This window comes from Symphalangus syndactylus, chromosome 21, assembly GCF_028878055.3.
Source record: "Symphalangus syndactylus isolate Jambi chromosome 21, NHGRI_mSymSyn1-v2.1_pri, whole genome shotgun sequence".
Classification (NCBI taxonomy): Eukaryota; Metazoa; Chordata; class Mammalia; order Primates; family Hylobatidae; genus Symphalangus; species Symphalangus syndactylus.
In genome coordinates this window covers 15,056,091-15,078,118 of record NC_072443.2, presented here as the reverse complement: position 1 = coordinate 15,078,118, position 22,028 = coordinate 15,056,091, and the positions used below count along the sequence as shown (strand labels likewise).

General features: G+C 36.6%; 1 long non-coding RNA gene across 3 annotated transcripts in view; it reads left to right on the top strand.

The window, feature by feature from the left end:
- The window catches only part of LOC134735465 (uncharacterized), a 173,499-nt gene extending 152,745 nt beyond the window's left edge, over positions 1-20,754 (top strand). For all 3 annotated transcript variants that reach the window (XR_010118602.1, XR_010118601.1, XR_010118603.1), the window contains one exon: positions 19,169-20,754. This is a non-coding gene — a long non-coding RNA (uncharacterized lncRNA). The remainder of the gene's footprint in view (positions 1-19,168) is intronic.
- Positions 20,755-22,028: the final 1,274 nt, after the last annotated feature.

The window sequence follows — 22,028 nt, the reverse complement described above, 5'->3', positions numbered from 1 at the left end:
GAAAATATTTTGAACTAATAAAAAATCCTGAAAATGCAACACATCAGAATTTGTAAGATGTAGCTAGGTAGAGAACTTATAGGAAAATACATAATGAAATGCTTATATTAGAAAAGAAGAAATGTCTAAAATTACCTAAGCTTCCACTTCAAGAAAGTAGAAAAAGAGGAAAATAAACCCAAACCAGTCAGAAGAAAGAAAATAATAAAGATAGGGCAAAAATAATAAAGTAGATTCCATTTATATGACATTTTCAAAAGATAAAATAATAGTGATACTGAGTAGAACCATGGCTGTCCGTGAACCAATCAGCACCCAGTTCCTCCCTTCTGAGCCCATAAAAACCCTGGACTAGCCAGACTCAGACAGATGTGGGGACCACCAGCTGTGGGAAGGAGCTCCCCACTTCGGATCTCCTCGACTTGTTGGGATGACCTGCCTGTGGAAAGGAGCTACCCACTTAGGGTGTCTGTCACTCAGTGAAGCTCCCCTCCACCTTGTTCACTCTCTAATTGTCTATGTACCTCGTTCTTCCTGGAGGCAGGACAAGAACTTTGGACCTGCTACATGGTGGGACTGAGACAGCTGTAACAAAACAAAATATTTCTGTCTTTATAGAGCTTATATTTTTATGCCAAGGCTTATATTCCAGTCCATGTATTGTGTTGATATGGTTTTCATTTATAGAAAAATCTACAATTATGATAAGCTAATTAAGGAATGTCATTTTCCACATATTCTTAATTTTATTAGTAAATTTTATATATTGAAACTCTGAATTGGATTTATACATCTATTCTTTTAACAAATAATGTTGTAGACTTACCATGAGCTAAACATTCTGCCACCTGCTAAGGAAACAAAGGTAAGCATGTGAGCAATGTCCTTTTTTTTCTATAATTGTGGCTCAAGGGAGAATGTATATTCTAAATCTAAAAGAGTTGTCAGCAATTTTATTTACTAAAATATTAACTTCAATTTCTCAGAAAGTAATTGCTAAAAAAGTGAAATTGCCAATTTAAAGAAAGTAAAGATAGGTAGACAGATATGAAATATACATGTAATGTATTTTATGTGTAATTTTAAAGATACATGCATATTTAAAGACTATAGTTCAGCTTTACATCAAGTAGTTGCTTCAGCTCTTCACAAATCAGCCCAGTCGTCGTTTCTGCAAATCTCTGTGTATCCATATGTAGTACATATGACAACAGAGGTGCTAGCACAAATATTGGCATCCTTAGCTCTTGTGGAGAAATTTCCAAAAGGGAAAGTCTCTTGGATGGACTTCCTTTCTAAGAAGGCATAATTGTTGTTGACACAGAAATTTAAAGTTAGAAATGTAAAATTTAAAGCCAGATTTTTATCTTACACAGGACTTTGAAATTACAAAACAAAAATGAAACAAAACAAAAATCATTTTCCACGTCAGCCCCAAGAGTTAACACAATGTTCAGGAGATGAAAAGAATGGAAATTTTGCAAAGCCTCTATTTACACAAACTACAAGTTTCAAGTAAAATATATTCTTAGATCAGGAAAAAGTCATACGGTTTCATATGGATTAAAGAGTTACATCATAATTTATAATTTAAATTATAATTTATAATCTAATTATGTTTTCTTTCATGAAACAAAATGCAGCAATTAAAAATAGATTTCTATGTGTTGAGATATAAATATTTACAGGTTATATTAGTAAATAAAATGGCAAGTTGCAGAACAATATTTATAAATTTATATTTCTGGTTTAAAAAACAAAGAGAAAAGCAAGAGGATTTATCTTTATTTCATGTGTATATTTCCTGGAATAATAAGATATTCCAGGTTTAGAGGGAGCTAAACTAAACCATGCTCTGTGTGTATTAATAAGGACTTTAGATCATGTTAAAGATAAAATGGTCCACTGTAGACTTTTAAGAGGAATTGATATAACCTAATTTTACTTTATAAAAAAGATGCATTACACACATAAGAACAAAGATAACAATGATAGTAGATTTCTCTTTGGAAGTGATGTAAGCAAGAAGACATTGGAGCAACAACTATAAAGTTCTAAGAAAAAAACTGTCGGTATAGAATTCTATCATTTAGAGAAAATACCTTTCAAGAACAAAGTCTAAATAAAGATAATTTTAGATGCACAAAAGCTGGAAGAATGTTAAAGGAAATCCTAAAGGCAGAAGAAAAAATGATTCCTGATGAAAATGCAAATCTACATAAAGGAACGAATAATTATAAAACGATAAATGTGTGAATAAACGTATCCATTTTTCTCATTACTTAAATATCTTTAAATGACAATTGGCTATAAACAAAATGTAATGTGGAGATTATAACATAGATGAAATTAAAATGTTTTACAAGCATGAGACAGAGGTTGAGAAGGAATACATAGAAACACTATCTTACAGGATTCTTATACCATACATGAAGTGGTATATAAAACTTGAAGGGAGACTATGAGAAGTTAAAGATAAACACACACTACAAAGCAAATAACAACCACTGGAATAACAAAACAAAGAGTTACAGCTAATACATTGATAAAGGATATAAATTGGAATAATTTTTTTAAATCCAAAAGAAGTCAGAAAAAGAGAAAACAAAGCAAAAAGAAATAGAACAGAAAACAATAGCAAAATGATACACTTAAAACTAACCATGTCAAAATTACATTAAATGTAAATAGGCTAATCATCCCAATTTAGAGGCAGACATTGTTAGATTGTATAAAAAAACAGACCCAACTACATGCTTCTTCCAAGAAATGCACTTTAAATATAAAGACACAAATAGATTAGAAGGATGGAAAATCAGTATACAGGGCTTATACTGGTACCAAAGAAGAGTTTGACTAAGAATATTACCAAGGATAAAGAAAGTAATTTCAAAATACTGGGTCAATTTATCAAAAGTACATAGCAATCCTAAATATTTATATATCCAGTGACAAAGCTTCAAAGTGTATGAAGCAAAAACTGATAAAACTTCAAGGAGAAAAACTCAAATTGACAATCAGAGATTTCAACACCACTCTCAAGAATTGGTAGATTAAGACAGAAAATCAGGAAGGATACAGTAGAAAAAATATTGTCAGTCAACTTGGTCTAATTGACCCTTATAGAACACTCAAGCCTGCAAGAGCAGAATACACATTCTTTTCAAGTGCACACAGAACATTGACCAATAGAAACAATATCCTGGGCCAAAAATGAATTTAATACAATTGAAATAATACAAGTGGGCTGGCACTCCTGTAATCCCAGGCACTTTGGGAGGCCGAGGCAGGTGGATCACGAGGTCAGGAGATCAAGACCAGCCTGGTCAACATAGCAAAACCCCGTCTCTACTAAAAATACAAAAAAAAAATACAGGCATGGTGGTGCATGCCTGTAGTCCCAGCTACTCGGGAGACTGAGGCAGGAGAATTGCTTGAAACCAGAAGGCAGAGGTTGCAGTGAGCTGAGATTGCACCTCTGCACTCCAGTCTAGGTGACAGGGTGAGACTCCATCTCAAAAAAAAGAAATAATATAAGTGATATTATCTTAACACAATTGGATGAAATAAGAAATCAAGAGCAGATCTCTGGAATATTCTCAAATATTTGGAAATTAAACAACATTTCTACATAGTCCATGCATCAACGTACAAATCAAAAGGAAAATTAGAAGGTCTTTTGAATTAAATAAAAATGAAAACAGAACATATATGAATTTGCAGATGCCATTAAAGTAGCAGTTAGGAGGAATTTATAGCATTAAAAGCTTGTATTAACAAAGAAAACCTAAATCAACAGCTTTCGCTATCACCTTAAAAAAAAAAACTATAAGAAGAGCAAATTAAAAGTTAACAAACATAAGGAAATAATAAAGTGTCACATGAGAATCAATGATACAAAACCAAAAACAAATAGAGAAAAATGATGAAATCAAAAGCTGATTCTTTTTGAACATTGATGAAATTCATTATCCTCTAATCAGTAAAAGAAAGAGAAAACTTGAATTAATATCAGAAGTGGGAGAAATTTTATTCCTACGGAGAATATTATAAAAGAAACTCAAATTTTATCTTGTTTCATTTCAATCTGTGTAATTTTTAATATCCAAAAACCGGAAACAATCAAAATGTCTAATGGCAAGAGATGGGATGAAGAAATTGTGGCATATCCATACAATGGAATACTACTCAGCAAGAAAAAGGAATGAACGACGATACCTACAACAATCTTGCTGAATCTCAAAATGATTGTGCTAAGAAGACAGACAAAAATAGAGTATATATTGTGTGATTGTATTGAACTATAATTCTAGAAAATGCAAACTAAGCTACAGCGATAGAACGCAGATCAACAGTCAGCCAAGGAGAGGGGAGGTGCTGGGGAGAAGCAACAGGAAGTGATTACAAAGAGGTACTACCATACTTTGGGGGTGATGCATAAATTCACTACCCCAAAGGTAGTGATGATTATACACTTTAAATCTTTGCAGTTTATTATATATTCATATTTAAATATCTGCAGTTTAGTTATACCTCAATAATGTTATTTTTAAAAGGAATATATAGGAATAATTAATAATAGCTACCACTAGGATGTGGGAGTAAAAGTGAATATGGCTAAAAAGATTTTCTACTGTTCTTTTAGGAGCTTATATTCTACTTTATATAACTTAAAAATTGTTTATAATACATGTGATTTACTTTTCAAATTAAAAAAAAAAAAACCTAGTACCAAAAAGAACATGACAAATTAGGGATGTATTCATAATATTGGTGGCTACCTATAGTGTATACATGCACACACACACATATATACATGTATAGCAATATACAAGGCAATAATAATCCCATTGGACAAAAATTTATTCAAATTAATGAGTTGCCAAATTTCAAATGGCCAAAGGATTTAAAAAAGTAATTCACCAAGATGGATACAAATGAACAAGGAAAATATGAAAAAAGTGTTCCACCTTATTGGATATAAAAATGTATATACAGAAAACAGTGAAACAACCCCTTCTATCTATCAGATTATCAAAGATTAAAAAATTGATTTTTTTCAGATACACCCAAGATACTAATAAAAGTGTAAAAGATACAGATTTCTCAAAACAATCTGAACTTTTATATTAAAATTTTAAATAAATATGTTGACCAATTAATTTTCCTTCCACGGATTTGTAGAAAATGATAGAATAATATATAGAGAGATGCTCATTGAGTATTGTGAAAGCAACAATAAATTTTAAATAATCCATATGATCATCAACAGGACTTGGTTAAATCAAATGCAGTATCCTCTATCTGTAACGTGGAATACTACACATTATTACAAATTAGGAGAAGAGATAAGCTAGATCCAGATTTGTAAACTCAAAATATATGAATATTATTTAGTAAGTCGTTTTTGAACCAGCATGTATTTCATAATCCCATTTATAAAAATATATATGTATGTTCATGTATAGACACACTTTTCAAAGTTTGGAATATATATTTTTTCAGGCTTAACTGTAGCTATTTCTTAAAGATTGGGAGAGTATTAATGGCAGGGAGTACAGGTAGCATCTCAAGGGGATTTTCACTTTTTACATAAATCTCTATAGTAAATTTTTTACAATGGGCAGATACAATAATGACTTAAAGATATTATTATTTTGGAAAAGTAAATATCAATCCAGTAGCCTAAGGAAAACTAAGAAAAAGATAGCCCTTTTGGCAGAATGCATACAAGAAGCCAATGTGAAAACAGAAAAGGATTTAGAATCACATACTGGGTTAGAATCGTTATTCTACCACGTACAAGCTGTGCAGACCTAGAAATTTATTTAAATCCTCTGATTTTCAGAGAATTTACAGTGTACACAGCAATAGTACTACCCACCTCAGAGAGATGAGAGGATTACAGAAGTCAGTAGGTATACAATGTACCACAGGTGTTCAAGAAAGGCTGGTTTCCTTATTTTTAATGTGATATGACTTAATATACTCATTAAATATTCAAATAATTAGAAGATTTTCTAAATATCTAAATTATACCCAAGAAATGTCTGAATAATGCACTGGAACTTTCTTAGATCGCCAGACAAGGACATCACCTTACAATATAGCATTTTGATATTTCGAGACCTGTATCCAGAAAATGGAATCCAAGAAAGGTAACCTTATACTGAAATCTATCTATACAAATGGCATTAGGCACAGTCCTAATGGGCGGAGAAATGTTATTAAATTTTCACAAGCTGAATACGAATAAAGCTGGTATCAAAACTATAAAAAATATAACAAAGAATGAAACCGTTTATCTTTTACATGGACACATGCCCTGTTCCTGCTGTTGCCCGTAAGCAGGCAGCATACACTGGTACAGGTGGCCGTGTATAATTGTGCGCATAAAATAACTGAGTCATTTTCTGATTGGTAAATAATATGCAATGTCAGACTCTCCACACCATCTGTGTTACTCACCACCACAGTTTTCTGCAAAACAGCCAGCAGCACAAGCCCAGCACCTCATTGTTGGAGAAGTCACAGGAAGAAGTACTTGGCATCCTTCGCAAAACTTAAATCTGTTCACAGTAATGAACCTGACATATGCCCCAAAGCAGAACGTGTATGCTACCCTAATGATCTCTCCTGCTGTTTTATAATCAGAGACATAGATGGAGGGAAGGCTGCCATTTTTTTCATTTGGCACTGGTCAGCCTCCTGGACTGTCTTTTTGGCCAAAAAAAAAAAAACCCTCATATTTAGGAGAGCTAATATGCAGATTACTGAACACAACCATGTTGCTATTTTCATCACAATTTCCAAGATGTAAGATTTGTGCTTATTGCAAAATCCTTGCTCCCGCTTTCTTCAATTTGGGGGATTCTTCTTCCATATCACATAAAGGAAGAGTTAACTGCCAATCATTCGTCTTGACAGTTTAGACAGGCTCCTTGAAGTTTGAGAGAGCCTAGGTTGCACTTGCCTTGTCAACTTCTCTTTTCATCGAAGGAAAGGAGCACTGAGTCAGAGGGCATATGTTGGCTTCAGTCTCAACATGTCTGGTACTGACAGAAGCTAAAAGTCATGGCCTCAGCATGCACCACGCAGGGCAAGTCCTGGAAAGACTTCTCCTTCCATCCCTCTTTTTTGTTGTTTCGTTTCATATTATTCACAATGAGCCCTATCCATATGGTGGTAGTGCCAGATCCAGGAGATATTAGGTTTTGCCAAATCTCTTCTAGACTAAGGCTTTCACATTTTCCTTTGGTACTAAAATTAGCTAAAAAATTAACATGCTTTGAGGACCTCATGATTTCCTTAGAAAAAAAAAACACACACACACAAAATGTAATTCAATAGAGAAAAACTCGGAATTTTCACACTGACTTTTAAAAGTAATCCACACAAAAATAATATAATTCTAAATTATAAGTAGATTTCATGAGCAAAACCAACAGCTAAATGCAACTGATCATCTAGATGCAAGCAAATTTTAAAAACCAGACAAGACACATATATCATACGATAACAAAGCTGTTATCAACAGGCTTGCTTGAGGATCACTATTCACTTTTTTATAGTGATAAGAGTAAATGTCATGATTATTATATTAATCCACTTAACGCTGAACATGATTCGAAGTCTGTTCCTAGAGATAACTATAAAAATATGATATCTAAAAAAAGTATCATGATATCACTGTATAAAATTCCATATTTATTATCAATAAAATGTAGACTAATCGAAGCACAGGTAAGAAAATAAAATTAAAGCTGCAATTATAAACTTAAAATGATATACACAGAAAAAAAATTTTATAGCTCTTTCCGAATAGACATATTTGTAAAATATAAATGTAATATCACACTAGTTATTCCAAACTTAAATTTGCTGCATAGTGTTACCACATTTTTTCCATGTAAATTAGTAAAAGATGATCTCCAGAAAGTACACAGTTCAAAGACAATTTATTAGGCTCACTCTAATCTCTGCCATCCTGTGGCAGTGTGTCCTTGAACATAGTTTTCTGAACATTTAGCTTCTATATTCTTATTTTTTCATTGGAGTCCTAGAATCCGGTTGCTGTTATTTTGTGTTTGTGTGTTTGAGAGGCAGTTCTCCCCAGTGCCTTTTATTTAATGAATGATTCACTGAGTGTCAGGTGCTAACTGGGTCCAGATTCTACACTGTCCACTTCTCTGACGGAGCTAGTCATGGCTGTTCATGATCTCCTGCTGTTCCTATCCTGCAGGCAAGTATCTGAGGGTGTTGTGTGGTCTTTGTTAAGACGCAGAGGGAACGTAGCACCCTCAGTGTTTTATTGCATATTGAAACAGCTCTTACTGTACACTGGCACACAACCAAAAAATCTTTGAGGAGATCAAGATATAGGGACCTGTATGTAAATCCTGTGTGATACAGGAGTAAAGAAGACCATCGACAAAGGAGTGGTGGAGAAGGATTTGACTCCCCTGATTACTTATAATAGCAGGTGAGGTCATTAGCTCCCACAGTACTTGTTTGAAACCTAAACAGGTACAGCAACTCACCATTAGAATCAATCCATTACTGAATTAGAAATACGACTGAATTTAGCAACAAATTTGTGCCAACGTTACTTCTAGCAGCAGTAGGTTTTCAGCAGCAGATTGGCACCGTGACAGAGTCCATAATTTTCACAGTATGTGTTTCATAATTTGTTATGCACACTCTGATTGCTTGGCATATTGGCAGAGTCCACAGCGCTCTCTAAATGTCACCAAACGCATTTGAGGATTTGTCATGCATGGTCTGAGCAAGTGACACAACACAGCAGAGTGGCCAGGTTCAGAGCTGATTTTTGCACTCCCTCTAAGTGAGTGCTCTTGAGCTCAGCCACCAGTGACGAGGGCCTGGTGGGGGCTGCACAGTCCTTCTCTTGGAGCTGCTGATTTTTAATTCTGTGTCAAGTGATCATATGGATGCTGCCAGAAGAAAATACTATTACACTGCAGGTGTGACATGCATAGCGCAGAGATTCTTGCCTGATAATATTCTTTTCAAATCATTCCTTGTAGTGTACTTAACATTTTTTTTCACACAGACTCAAAGAGCATTTCGCAAATTAGGAGTAAGAAGTAGGAGAGTAATAAATATGAATAGAGGGTGGAGAAAGCTATATTATAAGAAACTCCTCAGTTAAGAGATCAAAAGACGAGATATCTTGGCTGATTTTAACAGAAAGGTAAAAAATTGTTGGGATCAGAGAATCCTGAGGTTGTCATAATAACATCTGGTTTCTGTAGAAACAGCTTCTGAGTTTAGGCAAACCATCCTTTTTATTTATTTATTTATTTATTTTTTTGGCCTCAGTTAATGAGGAGGTTGGATGAGAGCTCCTCTTTGGGTCTATGCGTTCCATTGTTCTAAAACAGGAGCATGAATTTATTAATATCTTTTAGTCATCTGACCTGTTTTCCTGCAATGATTGCATAATGCCTTTCCAGTATTTAGTAAAAGCTTCAAGAGCTACATCTGCTGGAAGCTTTTAGTTGTCTAGGATTCCAGTCATTATCTTATCACTTTTATTCACTGTCTTTTAGGGGGAGAAAGAAAATTAGTCTTTTTTGTACATTTGGGTCCCGTGGATGCACCTGTTACTATGAAATCTGTTTGATGATAAATAACTCACATATGCCCAAGAGCGTTGTCTTGACATGTGCAGGGAAAGACCTTCACAGACATATGTTGTAAAAAGCATTCGCTGTGACTTCGTATTTGCTCATGGATCAGTGAAAGCAGAGGAGGACTTGGAGGCTAACAAAGACTGCAAAGGCAGGGAGGGAAGCTGAGGTTTTTACTGGGAAATTGTTTGAGAGATCCACCGTCAGATCTGCACTTAGATACAATACACAAAAATTCCAGATAAGGAAGCACACAGACATACACTACTCACAAACATATACCTATAAGCCAAAGATACAATATATAAAAAGTGTTGTGAAACGTGGAATTTTTTATTCGAAAAAAATACAGAAACCTAGGGTCATTTTAAAAAGAGATATAGCTTTACCGGGAAAAAAGTATTGCCTCCTCTGAAAAGGCCTCTAAAGATTATCTTTTATTGAAAATGTTTATTCTAATTTTTCTGTGATCAACTTTATTAGAGAAAAGAGAATCATCACCATTCTTCCTTGATTTCTAGGGGAAAAAAAGGTTATTTTTCCACTAGCACTTTTATGTAGAAAATTTTCTACCATTTACATACATTGCCAACCCCTTACTATAAACCAGGTGGCCACTAAACCTTATATATTCAAATCTCACCACAGCACACATGAGCAAATGGGGAATTGATTAGGTTCTATTATTTTTTTCCCTTAGTGTCTGATAAAAATTGGATTTCTTTTCAAATTCTATTAGAGTGATTTGTGTAACTGATTCTGTGCCTTATATAGTTAACTTTAGAAATTGTTTTGCTCTGGTCATTAAAGGTTCAATTTTGTTATTCTAGAATGCAGCCCATTTTATTTTCCAAATATCTTTCGAAATTATATCCCAAAGTAGAAAACTAATACCTTTCATATAGATACAGATGCTTTTCATATGCAGGTAGTGAACTACTTATAAATAACATTGACCTTAGTGTGCTCAAAAAAGGTTCAAAACTTTTTGTGCAACAAATATCTAACCTAATCTCTTCTCTGAGATGTCATCCTCATAAAATGTTTGTGAATGCACCAAAATCAATCTGCAGCTTCTGCTCAATTGGCCACACAAAGCCCTCACCCTTGTAAAGATCTTCCTTTTAAAAATAGCTTTACTGAAAGATCATAAAGATCTTTTCATATGCACTTATGAAAGATACCCATCTTCAGTTTTGCCTTAAATATACATGCATTCACATACACATAAACATGCCTGTCTAAAATTATTTGGTCAATAAATTAATAAGTTGAAGTATTTGCTTGATTTGAAATATGTGCTTTAAATTTCTTATCATTTCCTCGATTCAAGTCACCTAGAAAAATGAACAGATAGAAAACAAAAAGCCAAAAAAGACAATAATAAGCCACATTCAATTGAAGTGAAGCAAAGTATTTCATGTTCTAAGCTGTCAATCTAATTAATTCTCGAGAGGATATTAGTGTGTAACCATTACTAACAATTTGATAACTTTGGGGGCTTGTTTGATTTGGTTTGATTTTTTGTAAAGGCAACAAAAGTCTGCATTAGTTTTTTACCTATGTTCTTTTCACTCCGTTCACAATTGTTTGTTTACCTTTCTTTTTTTTTCAGTTTGGAAAGTTTGTTTTATTTTTTTGTATGTATATATTTTTATTATACTTTAAGTTCTAGGGTACATGTGCACAACGTGCAGGTTTGTTACATATGTATACATGTGCCATGTTGTTGTGCTGCACCCATTAACTCATTTACCTTTCTATAACTACTTGGTGTCCACACGCAAACACACACAGTTTTACTCCTGTCCTATTTTCCTGTGATTTCTCACTTGCATCAGAGGACTGTAAAATGAGTTCATTTATTTAGTGCGGTTTTCTTAACCAGAATTGTATTAGCTCATCTCTTGCATTAGCTTTAGAAATCTAAATTTTTGTTTAGTTTTTTCTTTTTTTTTTTTGTATTGAAAACTCATTACCTGGATAAAAAAGCTAATACAAACTTTCTTTCATTTGTCAGAGCCATGCTACCTTCCATCACTACAGGAACAAATTTTTTACAATAAAAATCACTTCTAGAAAGATAAGTAATTGCCTGCATTAAGAAACAAAAGGGAGCCGCCGGGCACGGTGGCTCATGCCTGTAATCCCACCACTTTGAGAGGCCAAGGCGGGCGGATCACGAGGTCATGAGATCGAGACCAGCCTGACCAACATGGTGAAACCCCCGTCTCTACTAAAAATACAAAAATTAGCCGGGCGTGGTGGCGGGCGCCTGGAATCCCAGCTACTCAGGAGGCTAAGGCAGGAGAATTGCTTGAACCCGGGAAGCGGAGGTTGCAGTGAGTCGAGATCACACCCCTGCACTCCAGCCTGGTGACGGAGTGAAACTCCATCTCAAAAAAAAAAAAAAAAAAGAAAGAAAGAAAGCAAAAGGGAGCCTACCACTTCCTAAAAGCTCCCAGCAAAATCGCTTTATAGTATAATGTTGCTATGGTTTGGATATGGATGGTTTGGTCCCACTAAGTCTCATATTGAAATCTGATCCCCAGTGTTAGAGGTGAGGCATAATGGGAGGTGTTTGGGTCATTGGGGTGGATTCTTTGTGAATGGTTGGTGCCATCCTCATGGTAATGAGTGCGTTCTCTACTGGTTCTCGCAAGACTTCCCCAAAGAACTGGATGTTAGAAAGAATCTGGCACCTCTCACTTCTCTCTCTCTCTCACTGCCTCTCTGGCGATGTGATCTCTGCACACTGGCTCCCCTTTACCTTCTGCCATGAGCGGAAGCAGCCTGAGGCCCTCATCAGAAGCAGATGTTGGTACCATGATCCTTGTACAGCCTGCAGAACTGCGAGCCAAAGAAACCTGTTTTTTTCATAGATTACCCAGCCTCAGGTATTCTTTTATAGCAACAGAAATGGACTAAGGCAAACATTCTCAGTTTTCAGATAGCAATTTGCCTATCAAGATAGATTTTTCTCAGAGCAGAGTGCTAACTCCAAGAGCTTTTGTCAACTTTTCACACAAACTGCAGTTGCATCATCCATTAAAATCATGGGTCTTTCCATTGTGAGTGATACATTAAAGTCACATCATGCATTTTCAGAAGTGATCAGGAAATAATACATTTTTTCTGATGCAAATTACCAGAGAAGCTGAGAAAAAACCCACAAATTGAAGATAAATTTTAAGGGCTTTCTGAATCTTAGTCAATAATTGTTAGTCTTCTTTTACTTTGCAGTGTAAACGAGGTTTACAAGGTTTTTGCTTTTATGAAGCTTATATGTTCATGAGACATACAGTAAACAAACTGTCAATTTATGCATGTATGAATATAAATACAAATATGATACATATATTGTATATATACACATGCATATATAGATATACACATATCTACCAATGCATATCATATGTATGCATATCTATTGTGTGCATATGCATGGAGATCGTATACCAGATAGCAGCAAATGATTTGCAAAAAAATTTAAATGAACAACAGGAAATAAAATATGCTTTTTTTTTTTTGTGGAAAGCATATCTCATGTACTACATGGAGGGAGCAGTGAGGAACTATGGGAAAGGAAGAGGCCATCTTGCCCCTTCAACGGGCCTTCTCTGTTCATCTTTGCAGCAGGATGCCTATTGGAAGTCAACAGAAAGCTACTCTTTCTCTCTCTTTTCCCTTTTATTCTGCCTTCAGAGAGCAGAAATTGTTTCACTCTTTCTTGCAACTGAAGATTCACTATTCCCAGCATTTTCCAACCCTACACCCCATTTCTGCCTTCTATGACCATTTCAGTGGCAAACTGGTGGAAGGTGAATCAGGTATCACTGGCCTGCCACCCCCTTAGTTAAATGTGTCACTATTCCTTTTAATATTCTGAGTGAAATCATTCTAGCAAATGACAAACTGTGAAGATGGCACATACATTAGCTTAAAAGAAAATAATACATTATCACAAATCATATTCAATATACAATTAATATAGTCGAATGTTTATTAGCTACTGCAGTTAGTGATATTTGTGTTTAGCCAAGGCAAACTTCTGTTGCCAGTAGAGAACAAATTTTGTACTGTAATGGTAAACGAACACTATTGCTGATCTCTCCAACACTTAATACTAGTTCACGTCAAAAGGAAGAATCTATTACCATTTAACTTACCTCTCCCTGTTTTAAACTAGTATTAGAAAGATGATTTTAAGCCAAATCATCTTCAGCACTGCATCTTGCGCTGCCCCAGGTTTCACTAGAGAAGGTAGAGGAAACTCCTGCTGTAACTACCTTCACACATATACTTTCACTGCTGATGGCCTAGGTGGCTACTTTTCCAGATTACCAAGGGCATATTAGAAATCTCCACCTCCCTTACCACAGGTATCTCGAACTCAATGTAACCACAACAAATCCATTATCATTTTCCCCCAAAGTCCTCCTTCTCTACATTTCTTTTCTCAGTCAATGGGACCAGCATTTTTCAAGTTACCCAAGCCTTATACACTCACCCAGTCAGCCCCCAATACCAACTGCTTCTATCCCCTTAAGTCAACTCACAAGTTCTCTCTCATCACATCTACATTTTGCAGCACTGTGGGTTTCCCATCTAATACTCATTCCCTTTATCCTTCTAAGTGAACCATGATTTTATTCAGGTAGAAGGTCATATGCTTCAAGAAAGGCTGAGTTTCTTTCTAGGCCCTACAGTGTGGGTCTTGATTTATCCAAACCAGCTCTATACAATGGGACTTGCTGCAATAATGGAAATGATTTATAATCTGCTGTGTTCAATACGGTAGGCATTATATATGACTATTAAGCATTTGATTTGTGACAAGAGCAAATGATGCACAGAATTTTTAATTGTATGTAATTTTATTTAATTTAAATCTAAATAGTCACATGTGACTAATGACTGGTTTATCAGAGAGTGCGTATACCAATCAGGGTGTTTCCTTATCCATCACCAATGACTCATGCAGGAATGAATGGACATTTGACAGAATTTTGGCTAAGTTAGACATGAGAAGGAGCCTGACAGAGAACTTCTGGCAAACTTCTCCCTCTTCAAAAGAGATAAAGAATGGGACATTCTTCTGTTCTCTAGGTGTTGTGTAAAGACAAGACACTTAGAGCTTTCGTAGGCATCTTAAATCCATGAGGAGACAATCCTCAGGACCAAAGACTGACTACCTACTGAGGAGATACAAGAAAAAAATGCAAATAATCTGAGTCCTAAATCACATCTAAAATAAGCTGCTGAATTAACAGCATCGCCATCTCTCTTCTGAAATCATTTGTGTGAGATAATAAACCTCCTTATTTTTAGACCTGTTGACCTGGCAATTCTATATCTTTAGGTAAAAAACATTCTCAGGTGCCAACTTCCTAACCTCAATTCCTTCTAATCTATTATTCAAGCAGCCGTTATTTTTCCTTCACAAGACTTAACAGTTTATAACTAGATATTTTGTGTCTTAGTTGTGTGCTTTTTATCTATTCCTGCATCAGCTTTTAGCCTCTGGAAAACAGATATCATGCATGTTTGACCCTCCATTGTATATCATCATGGCATAGCACACATACTGGCAGTATGTGGGTCCACAGTAGATCCTGAATTAATTAATAAATTAGTTCATGAATTTTTGTGAAGTACAGTTCTAATCATAATTTTGCTTTTTACAAGTGTTTCTGCCTTTCCACACAAGTTACAGCATGGATTCCACATTTCTTAATCTAACATACAAAGATATTCACTATCTGGCTAGGCCTAGCTTTGCAGCTTCTTCTTCTATCACTACTGCCTCCCCGTCACCTCGTGTTCCATCTCAGAAGTAATAACTGCTCACTCTTCTCAGATTAGCCAAGAATGGCTCAGAGACGTTAAGCGAGTGATTCTGCAGGCTGCTCAGGCAACTTCCATGCAAATCATTTACTCGTATGTGAGGGAATCAGCTGGTAGACTGAGACAAGATTTTAAAAAGACATAAACACAATTTATAGAAGGAAAAAAATGAGGGAAGGCCTATATATAGCCTGAGAATAGGGCACTTTGTTTACATAATTTTTAATTAAACTGATTATTTGGCCACTAAAAGAGTGGCAGTGTGGACATTGCGTCCTTGACTAGCCTAAGATTATAAAGAAAACATTTCCATGTGTTGCTGATTGGCTAAAACACCATGATGTTTGGTTGTGGAAAAATCTGAGAGGGTAACTTGATGTAATATTCTCCAGGATTTTCCCATGGGCACCTCAATCTTAGTAAATCCACATTTCCATCAGAATTTCTCAAGATTCATTCTTAGATTCTCTCTATCTTTCTTTCCATGGAGAAGGCCCATCCATCCTTCTAATGCTGACGATTTTTAGTTGTAGATTTTGGATGCTACATACCTGACTTCTAAATTTTTATATCATCCTACACATTTCTTTTTAGAGTGTTCAACGTGGTTCCATAAACATTTATTGAGCAACTCTGTATGTCAAGAATTCTCACTGGTACTGTGGGATATACTAGTAAACTACATAGACTCAGCCGCTTACAACTTACAAGTGGATACATCCATTTTAAAAGACGCTTACGAGTTAAAAAAAAAAAAAAAAAGCAGTAGTCTCACACTGGTACAATCTGTTACTAGCAGCAGAGTTAGTGTAGGTAAATGCTGAGAAATTGCAATTAGCAAGAAATTTTCAGTCTAATCAAAAGAAAAAACTGAACTGCTATTCGGCAAAAAAAAAAAAAAAAAAAAAAAAAGCTCATCGCTGGGCTTAGGAAGTAGGTGAACCTCCTCTAGCTAAGGTTTTCTCAAGTTGGGTTCCGTGTAGAAAAAACATCCACAGCCAGCTATGAGGTTCCTGGACTAGCCAAAGCCTCGATTTCAATAAGTGATCAGTAAATGATCATAATTGCTTTCTGCAAATTCTTCTTTACTACAAATTCTGGTAGGTGTAGGATGAAAAGTATTATATGAAGTGCTGCCACGTCCTTCCTTGAGAGTTTTTCAATCAATCCAACACTATCTAGGGAGCCTTCCTCAGAATTTATAAAACTAGATACACCTCACTCACAGCTATCCCACATAGGTTATTGCCCTTGTATTTTCATTTCTCAGTTTTATTTGTAAAATTTACTTCTTGCCATTTTATTTTCATTTTATTTTTTTTTGAGACGGAGTCTAGCTCTGTCACCCAGGCTGGAGTGCAGTGGTGCGATCTCGGCTCACTGCAAGCTCCACCTCCTGGGTTCACACCATTCTCCTGCCTCAGCCTCCTGAGTAGCTGGGACTACAGGTGCTCACCACTGCACCCGGCTAATTTTTTTGTATTTTTAGTAGAGACGGGGTTTCACCGTGTTAGCCAGGATGGTCTCGATCTCCTGACCTCATGATCCGCCCACCTTGGCCTCCCAAAGTGCTGGGATTACAGGCGTGAGCCACCGCGCCCGGCCCCACTTCTTGCCATTTTAATGTTTTTGGTCATTATGGTAGGTGGTATTATTTGTTCACAATCATTTGCCCCACCCCAGGGTTTGTCGTACTTCTCTATGGTCAGATTGTGATCCCTACGCACTTTGGCCTTGGTCAGGTGACTTTGGCCAATGGAATAGGACCAGATAGGACTTACACAATTTTTGAGCAGAAATGTTAAATATACTTCTGTGGTTTGGCTCTGCCCCCTGAGCTTCTGCCTTCTAAAAAAAGACCAAGCTATGAAAAAGATCATGACGCAGATTAGGGCTGTTCCTTTACCCCTGAGACCTGGAATAAAAGCCACCCGGAGCCAAGGCCAGCTACCGTCAGTGAAACCCAGCTGAACTCAACAGTGTCGTAGCTGACCAATGGTTCTCAGAAAACATGACTGAGAAATAGACCTTCATTGTTATAAGTCACTGAGATTGCAGAGTTGTTTGTTGCTACAGCAAAAATTAGTACAATCTTCCATTTTTTAAAAATTGCTGATCAAATTGATCAATGTTATGCTACATCCAAAGCTATTTTCTTCATACAAAAATTTTACACATAATTTGGGTTGGTTAGCAGGACAATAATTCTTTGCAAGCAGGCCTGACCTCCCCTCTGCCGCCTTTGTTTTTTGTTTTTTAACAATCTAGCATTCAAGAAGTTAACTTTGATTTATGAATCTTGGAGACAATGTTAAATTCCAGGCATATAATATTTTGTAGGGTTTAACTCAATCAAGATAAAACAACCACATTGCATTCTTAAGATATTTGCTTTCTACCAACTTCCTCCAAATAAACATCTTCTAAGGCCTAATAAAGGCTTCCCTCTGCCTGGTATTAATCCTTCAAATCTCGAGCTCAGTCATCTCCCTCCTAACCCTCTTAGTTTCTCTCTAGAAAATCATGAAATTGACCATATGAATATTTTCTGCCTCCTTATATTCCTTAACCCACAGAGAAAGGTGATATCTTTTAAGTGTTGACAAAAGGTTGAAGTATTGAAGTATTTCAGTAAGGCGATAGCTCTGCAAAAGCCACCTATCAAAATACCCATGAAACACAAACCTCCCTATAATTAGTCATCAGAAATAATAAATCATCACCATGCCAGCCTTTATATTCTCTGACAGAATTGACCTGAAATGTTCCCTGCCCCTCCCTCACTTCCCATCTCCTGTGACTGCCAATCAAAGAGAGACAGTCCTGTCAAAGGGCTGAGCTGACTCAGCAAGGGTGGAAACAAGACCTGCAGCTACTTAACATTTAGTCACACCAAAGGCCCTGGTAAAAAGAGATCAAAATGTGACAAAAGTTTACCTAAAACCAATAGAACCGGGGATGTCTAAATACACACTGATGTGAAAGTGCTGCTCTTAGCATCTGGGAAACTAGTCAAACACTCTCCTGTTCAGGAACATAGACACTGGTTTTCTTTTTGTTTCCCTCAAATTCACTTTCATCTTCCATTAAAAAACTTTGAATGACTTAAGAAGCAAAGTTCTCCTGCTATGAACAAACACAAACACAGCATGAATGCAAATTTCTAACCTTCTGCTAGGTCTTCAGCGGACCATTGCCCCAGGCAGTTGTGGCCTGCTGGACTGCAGCCTGCTGTGTCAAGGTTGAAATTTGCTTTGAAGTCTGACACAGGGCCTCAAAAATCTCTTCCAGGGCCCACTACCTGAGTCTCCGAATTAGTCATTAATTCGGCTGGGACAAGCTGAAGTGCATATGAACATTATTAAATACACATTCCTTTTTGTGATTATTATGGTAATTTTAAATGGAGAGATGTTAACCGCAGGGATCTCTAGGGTTGGATATTCTAATGATTCTTTTGAGAAAATGATATAAGATTTAAAAGAAGATAGATCTAAAACTGACACTCCTGAGAGTACACCTAATTTTGACCTTGACTTATTTTGCAACCTAAGGCTATGACAAATCCTCTGAATCTCTGTAAGGGAGCTATAAAATTTTGATGAGATGCTATTTTCAAGAAATTCTGAAAAATTAACCCTTACCTAATTTTTGCTTTTGTTTCCTAGGTATTCAACAATTAACACACCAAGGTCCAGCCCTTATACCTACTCTCTTACACACACACACACACACACACACAAACAAGCACATATACAGACTTAAAAGTTCAGTCTTGTCTTGATTCCAAAACACAACAAACATGTATCAAGAATCTCCACACCAGAATCTAGAAAGAATGAACTTCACGCTTATATCTACTGTCTTTCACACACACACACAAATATGCACACATACATAATTAAAAGTTCAGTCCTGTCTTTATTCCAAAGCACAGCAGACAGGTATCAAGAATCTCCACATCACGATCTAGAAGGAACGGACTTCAGCCGGTCACACAGACTTAGTGGACCAGTGTAAATTGCTAAGGTTTTCATAAAGCTCCTGAAGAGATTCAGGACGTGCTACCTCACACTATTCTAAGTAAAGAAATTTCAGAAGACCACAGAAGCGAGAAGGTCATTCTCTCCTTCCCATAATCTTTCCCTGAAGCAGATCATAAAAGCTAGAAAGGGTTCTCTGACCTCCTCCTGAAGCGGATCATAAGACCTTCATCTGGGAAGTGGCCTCCCTCCGCCTGGAAGAAGAGAGAATTCTCATCTGTGAAGACACAGGGACAAAGAGAATAATCTTGGCAAGTAACAGGCCTTGCTAAGCTCCCTTCAGTTTATTACCAATAGGTCATATTTTGTATCCAATCAGACTTCTCCATGATTATCCACCTTTTTAACAGACTTAGCCAAAAAAAAAAACCATAGGTTTTCCCATTTTTTCATATCTTCATTGCCTAATGACGGTAGCATCTGTAGAGTAAATGATTACAAAGCCATTATTATAGTTTTAATATAGTTATTTCAACAGTTTCTTGCCAGAAACCTAATAATTCTTTGTAGTGACATGAAAACCTTTTGGGTGATTGACAGTGCTTCCCTCTTTGGTTCATTGTACTGTTAATTGTTAGTAATGATTTCTCCCGCAAGTTGCCAAAAAAAAAAAACCCTCAAACAACATAAACAACCAAAGAATATTTATATTTTCCTATAAATAGAAATCTTAAAAATTACTTTTAGATTGTACAATTCAGAAGATCAATGAAATTTCATGAGGAAGGCAGTTTCAATTATCGGTTCTGCTAAACTGAGCATATTCACTCCCCTGTGATCACAAAATGGCTGCTCCATTTTAGGCATCACATCCCAAGACAGCAATGTCCAAGGAAAGGGGAGGAATGTGTTATAGGCCTGTGCCTGTACCCACTCCTGCTGAGGGTGATACGGTTTGGCTCTGCGTCCCCACCCAAATCTGATGTTGAATTGTGATCCTGAGTGTTGGAGATAGGGCCTGGTGGAAGATAATTGGATCATGGGGACAGATTTCCGCCTTGCTGTTGTCGTGGAGTTCTCAGGATATCTGGTTGTTTAAAAGTGTGTAGCACTTCCCCCTTTGCTTTCTTACTCCTGCTGCAGCCACGGAGGAGACGCCGGCTTCCCCCTTCACCTTCTGCCATGATTGTAAGTTTTCTGAGGCCTCTCCAGCCGTGTTTCCTATACATACTATGGACTCGTGAGCCAATTAAACCTGTTTTCTATATAAATTACCCAGCCCCAGGTAGTTCTTTATAGCAATGCGAGGATGGACTAATGTCCAGGGAAATCGGACAATCACGACAGGTTTATTCTAATAATGTTTCACTGACTGCCTATGGCTGGGGCTGCCACCCCACCATCTATTCCACTGCAACACTTAGCTCTCCTGAAGAGGTAGGGTGTCTGTTGGAAAAGAGGAAAGGTTGTGAATGGTTGGTGTCTGCTACATCCAATGACTGTAGTTTGCTTTCTAGATGTTCAGCGCCCTACATGGGAACACACCCACCCTGCCCACCACCCCACTCCCAAAAAGTTCACCTTGCAAACTATGAAGGGTTCCCATTTCTCAAGAAATGCTCTGAGAGAGACTCTAGGAGGTATTGTGCCAGGGATACAACAGGATTACATGACATTCATTTATTCGTTTAACAATCATATATTACACAATTGTTGTAAGAGATCGAGACCATCCTGGCCGACATGGTGAAACCCCGTCTCTACTAAAAATACAAAAATTAGCTGGGTGTGGTGGTGCCGCCTGTAGTCCCAGCTACTTGGGAGGCTGAGGCAGGAGAATCACTTGAACCTGGGAGGTGGAGGTTGCAGTGAGCCGAGATAGTGCCACTGCACTCCAGCCTGGAAGCAGAGTAAGACTCCATCTCAAAATAAATAAATAAATACATACATACATAGTGGAAATTTATTTCTCACACTTCTGGAGGCTGGAGAGTTTAAGATCAAGGCACCAGTAGATGCAATGTCTGGTGAACACCTGCTTTCTGGTTCAGAGATAAAGCCTTCTAGCTGTGTCCTCACATGGCAGAAAGGAAAAACAAGCTCCCTTCCGCCTATTGCATAAAGGCACTAATCCCATTTATGAGGGCTCCAGCTTTATGACCTAATCCCCTCCCAAAAACCCCTCCTCCTAGTGTGGCTACCTTGGGTATTAGGATTTCAGCATATGAATTTGACAGGGAAACAAACATTCTGACCATAGCAGAAACAAATAATGATTTTGTTTTACCAACTATTATTAATAATAAAATAATAAATATAAATTTCTTATGGAATAATAATAAATAACCAATGCTTGTATAGTGTTTTCATTTTTTTACTTTACATAAAATGATGCATTTAATTCTTTCAACAACTCTTAGATAGATACTATTATTGTTTCCATGTTACAGAGGGAAAAACCGAAGATCAGAGGCATAATAACTTGGCCAAAGAAGCATAAAAACTTGCCAAAGATATACCATTTGTAAATAAAAGACCTGGATCT